This window comes from Centruroides sculpturatus, unplaced genomic scaffold, assembly GCF_000671375.1.
Source record: "Centruroides sculpturatus isolate CEXI.00-Female unplaced genomic scaffold, Cexi_2.0 scaffold720, whole genome shotgun sequence".
NCBI classification, from domain to species: Eukaryota; Metazoa; Arthropoda; class Arachnida; order Scorpiones; family Buthidae; genus Centruroides; species Centruroides sculpturatus.
Window position 1 is genome coordinate 433,235 of NW_019385122.1, and position 6,095 is coordinate 439,329.

A 6,095-nucleotide genomic window follows, 5' to 3' on the forward strand; every position below is an offset into this window, starting at 1 on the left:
GCTTACTCCAATTGTCCTCTATGTAACAGATTTTTTGAAAATGTTAAGAATCATTTGTTTGTATCTTGTGAATTTACTGAACATTAAGGATATTTTTTTGACAACTGATTTTAATATGATTTGTTTATACGATGATAATTTAAGTTCTGTAATGTTATATAAAATTAATGAACAACAGAAAAATTTATAAAATATGTTAACTTAAATTAGTAAAACTATGTTATAATTATAAATAGATAACAATTGATATGTTAAACAATGTTTGTATTAATAATGTTGCTAAGAGTTCTATAACCCCTTCCTAAAGGTGAAAGCCATAACAAATAAACGATTGATTGATTGCGTATTATATTATTTGCATGCTTTTATTGAAGATGTTATATAAGTTTAAATTGAACATGTTGGGATTATGCATATATTACATAATACTACTTTTATACTTTTAACCAACTCATCCCCAAATTACTGTATTTTAGAGCATATATAAATTTTTGTTGAAAAAATAGGCTAAAAAATCACTCTGTGCCTTTTATGTAAAGTTGTAATTTTCCATAGGCTAATGAATTCTCCAAACAGCTTTCAGTAGGCTAATAGTATGTTTGCACACCATCCACAACTCACTTCAATCTCAACTTACCTACAGTCTGGATTGTAACCTCTATCTAGCCCAGTTCTTGAATAAAAGTGTTAATGTGCAATTAAGCNCAAAAAAAAAAAATTTTCTTAAAATCCCACCAAAGAGAGCATCTCTCTTTAAGAACATGTGGAACCCATATATCGAGCTTTGAAACAAAACCAATTTGTTTCAAGTAATCATAAACAGTTCAATTTGATAGATTTAATCTTTTAGTGATTTCACGTGTGGTCATTCGGCAGTTTGCTTCAATCAGTACCTTTATTTTGTTTTCACTGGCTTTGACTGATTATCCAGAATGTGGTGCATCTTCAATATTGACATTGCCAGAACAAAATTTTGTAAACTAGTTTTGGCACTGTTGTTCTGTCAATACATCTCCATACACATCACACAATTTTTTTCTTGCTTGAACAGCATTCTTACCTTTTCAGTAATAAATGAGCAAAATATGCCAAAAATGCTGCTTTCGATCTTCCATATTTGATGGGACACAAAAAATAAACAATTGCACAAAATCGAACAAAATTTTTTACAAATAAGCCTTAAAATGCTAGCTGTCAAAATATGTAATGATAATACGGGTTAATATGGTTTAGAATGAAAATGGCAGGAAAGGTATGACTAATCCGTCTAGTGGTAAAAAAAACAAAATTACTTTCCAAACAACCTAATACTATACTAAAATGAGTCATTCTGTTACCTAAGTTTAATCCCTACATAAATAACAAACAATACCAGACAATTTAAAGACTATAGCATTACTTAATGTTTTTGTAAACACCCTCCACCTCCTTGTAATGCATCATAATGATTACCTATGTATCCATCCATATGTATCTGTAATAGGTAATTTTTACTTTGTCTGTTATATATAACAGAGTCAGGAAAGTATGGTGATTAGTCAAAAATGACCTCCCCAAGATTTTTACATTTTTGGACTCAGGATCTTGGAGCATTGAGAAATGCAAAAAAATTTGAGAGTTTTTTCTGTATGTATGGATATGTGTATGTGTGTGGCATGATTTTGTTCATCCTCTTTGAAGCTTAATAACTCCTGTGATTTTTGTCAAAAATTTGAAATTTTGTAGGGAGGTTTCTGTATTAGGGGATTGACGCTATTAAATTTTGATGGTTAATTAAAGGTCGACAGGATGAGGGAGATAAAGGAGGGTCATGTGTCATATCATGAGTAGGGTCAGACTTATAGATGATTTTACTTGTTATTAGCATTTACAATTTTCTATAAAACCCATCCCTACTCTGAAAATTAAGCTTTTTTGCCATTTTTGCAGTTAAAAATAAGTTTTTTAAAATATAAAAAACTTATTTTTAACTAATAAAATGTAACAGATGGTGCCCCCACACAATTTTAATTGTTGCCAGAAAAGTTAAGCAACTCATTGCTGAATTTTTGGAATATGAATTAAGAGATTTTTTTTAATTATCTAAATTAATAAAATCCTTCAATATATGTAATATGCTGATAAGATTTTGATTGCAAAATAGACAAATTTTATCTCATTTAAATACAATAAAGCTGCTTTATCTGTCATTCTCCATTAATCATCATGTCACTGAAGTGTGAACAACTGTCTTTGAAGTCAAACAATTGTAAAAGTAGCATATGTTTATTCCTTATTTCATTGTTTATTGGTCACTACTACTTTATCACTTTTATGCAAAAAACTACTGCAAAAGTGAGGAAGATAAAAAGTTAACAGATACAAAATAGTAATTAGCCACAGTGAAGCTGAAATCATTGTTGTTAAAGTGCATCAAATAAAAAAAAGGTATCAGGTATACAGAACTCCTGACTTCTGAACATTTTTTAAATAGTGAAAGCAACAAAAGTGCTATTTTTGAATAATATTTGCAATAATGCTTACGTGAAAGTTAGAAATACACTGAAACAAATACACAATAATGATTACTTTATAAATTAAACTAGAATATACATTTGAGCATATGTTCAATAGCACTTGTTTTATTTTATATTGTACTATATCAGGAAGAAAATGTGGAATCACCACTCATATTTTCTGGTGGTAACAATTCTCTTGTATCATTACTTCAATTTCATGTATGCTCTTTATTACAGAAATCAACTGATAACAAAACTACACTCCAGTATGCAAATCTTAAACAAACAAACAGTAGTTAAATGCAAAAAAAATTTACTTCAGACAAAAATAAGAAACTTGTCTTGGAAAAATGTTTGAATCATACAAAGCTGTAGAAATAAATATGTAGTCACAAATATAAAATAGATATTTAATAATTTGTAATACAAACTTTAGCTTTAATTATAGCTATAACTCTTATAACATGGATTCCACACATTTTTAATGGTTTCTACATTCTCTTGACATGATTAATAGTGTTCTTTAGCCCTTTGTTGTTTGATCATTTCTAATAACACAAGGTGCTTCAATAAACACCATACATTTTCTATCAGATTTAAATTGGACTGTTCAGTTGTTTGGTTGCCGATCTAACCTTTCCAAATTTCTTTGAGTGAAGAATTCTACAACTGATGGCATTATACACTGTTATCTTGGAAGATGATGTATTCACCTCCAAACTGGTCTTCAGTTGTTGAGATAAGAAATGCTTTCAGCATCTCCATATGGACTTTTGCATTCACAGTGACATTAAGAACACAGAGTTTTCCAGATCCTCATGCTGAGATACATGCCCATATCATGATAGACAAAAATTTGATTTGCATTTCATGTATTAATATTTGTCTTAATATTCTTCACCTCTAATTCTCCCACACAAATGAACAACTATCATCACAGTTGATATTGATCTATGACTCATTATTAAAGATGGCGCACAACTTCATTCTACTATAATCCAATTTTTTCATTTTGTGGTCCATAACAGTCATTTCCATCAGTGAATTTTGGTTAACCTTGACTTCATCTTAATTTTCTTACAGGAATAATCCATGGAATGGATATGATTTCTTACTTTTTTGTGAGAGAAATCTTAGACCAAGCATCATTCAGTTTCTTCAAGATTGCTACTGCTGCAAATTTTATGCAACATCTAGAGGTTAACCATGGATGGTTCACTTCTGGATTAAGTTGTATACTTCTTCCATATATTATTTACAGCAGACTGAACTCCCATCCACTGGGTAATGCAATGAATGATTTTTTTGTCATCAGATAGTTTAGCCATTGAATCCATTTCAAGTGCAAATATCAGGAACCACTGATGTCACTTAAGACACACAAAGCAGTTTTAAGTATTTAACTAGTTTTGTAGATGTGCAAATTATTTTTGCTTATTTTAAGTGAGTAAGCAGATTTCATACTTATTTCTACTGCTTTGTATGATTCCAAACTTTTTTCCAAGATGAGTTTGTTATTTTAGTCCCAAGTAAATTTTTCATTTGTATTTAACTGCTGTTTATTTGTTTAGGATTTACACATTTGAATGTAGTTTTGTTGTCAGTTGATTTCTGTAAACAAGCATACACAAAATGAGAAGAGAATTGACAATGTGACTGGTGTCATTGACAATGTCAATGGTGATTCCAAACTTTTTACCAGAGGTAGTATACCTATATTTAAAATTTTTATGAAATGTTGAAATATGATGTATTAATATGAAATTTAATATTGTTTAAATAATTTTTAGAAAACTTCTATTAACCATTGTTTTGTTTATCTGTAAAGTTCTCAGTCCTATAATTGTATATCTAATGAAGTGGTTCCTAATGGAAGCATAACACATCATCATCTTTTTGATTTCAGCTGAAGAGGTAAATGTTACCTTAGGTTCCAAGATGGCGGCGCATCTGGTTGCCATTTTGAATTAGTCATGAGACTGCATGGAAAACGATATTTTGATCGGAGATCAGGTGACTCCCAAACTATAATAAACACACTAGTAAATTAAACAAATTATTACTCACGTTAACGCATCCTTTTTTTTCTAGATCCAACATTATTTTCCTAACTTGATAGATTCATATTCACTTGTTGAATACCTTTTCATCTCCTTGCTTATTGATTCTTCTACACTTGTAAACATTATTTTATTTGTCTTTGTATTCAAATTGGTTGCTCTCTCTGTCTTTTTCTTCTCTATCTTCTGTGTTTTCTTCTTTAAAAAATGTCATGTTCATCAATGCTATAAGCATCACTAATCGTACTTGATTTGACCAATCACTGCTAGCCTACCTTAATCCAAATTTATTTTGGTACATTCCAGACATAGATAATGCCAAATGAATGACAAAACACATCCCCAAGATATGTTGACAAAACTTATCTGAAAGGTTAATTGTTAGTAGAATACATACTTTTACAATAGCTACTATGTAGAAAACATGTTTTTTGATTATGTGAAACTGCAGATTTTAGAGGGGAATTTTTAATGAAAGGAAACCTTCCTTTTTTTCGTTGTTCGGAATTGTTGTAAACATCCCCCTTAGAAAAACTCCTTGCGGAGTATTGGAGCAGAGGTCTCCTCCAACTATCAACAGTTAGGTGGGAAAGTTGACATTTAGTTGTCAAGAGTTGCAGCAAGTCATTGTCAACACCGGACCGCTTTCCCACACTAATGCTATAAAAGTGTGAGCTACCGGAAGCGTCCGCACAGGGAAGTTGTTTCTGTACTTGTGCCAGTCGATCTCCATGCAAAGGACTTGGATCCTGTCGGAGAAGACCTTCAACAGCTGCTGACCCTTCCATATTGTCGGAATGCACCATACTTCGGTGTATACCGTCCATTCTCGCATAGAGGTATTGTATGTTAGCACTCTGTGAACTCTCCCCAGAAATGGGATTAGACATAGCTAACAGCTATCCTTTGTATAATTTGCATTTAACAGCATTTAATTGAGTAGTCTTGTAACGATCTTGTATATTAACCTTAGCTAACCAATAAATGTTTTATTTGTTAACCTGTCGACCTCTTTTTCCAGAAAGACTCCTGTCCACTTACCAATGCACTCCCCACTCACTTTTTGCCCTCCTAAGCCATCCAAGAGACGCAGAGATCGGGCTTTACCAGCCTGTGCAGATTAAGTGGTCAAAAGGGATTAACCCCTGGCCCACTGCTTGCCTCACAATTATTTCGATAGTGTAATTAATAGGTATTCGCACATAGGAAGCACACTGGTTCAATTCCTTATCTACATAATTTTACAGCAATTTTAAAACCTTTATCAACTTCATGTTCTAAACAAAATTAAAAAAAATGGGACTCCTTTTACAGGTTGAATTAACGGGAGGTAGACCTTACCAAATTTCATCAGAATTTATGTCTACAAAACTCTTCACGACATAATTAGCAACAAATGAAAAATTAGGAAAAGTTACGACTATATTTTAAAATAAAATATAAAGTCTATTGTTCACATAAATTATATTTACCAAATATTCAATTTTGTAGTAGAATACTGTAGAAACAACACACAGATGGTACACTAAACATGCAA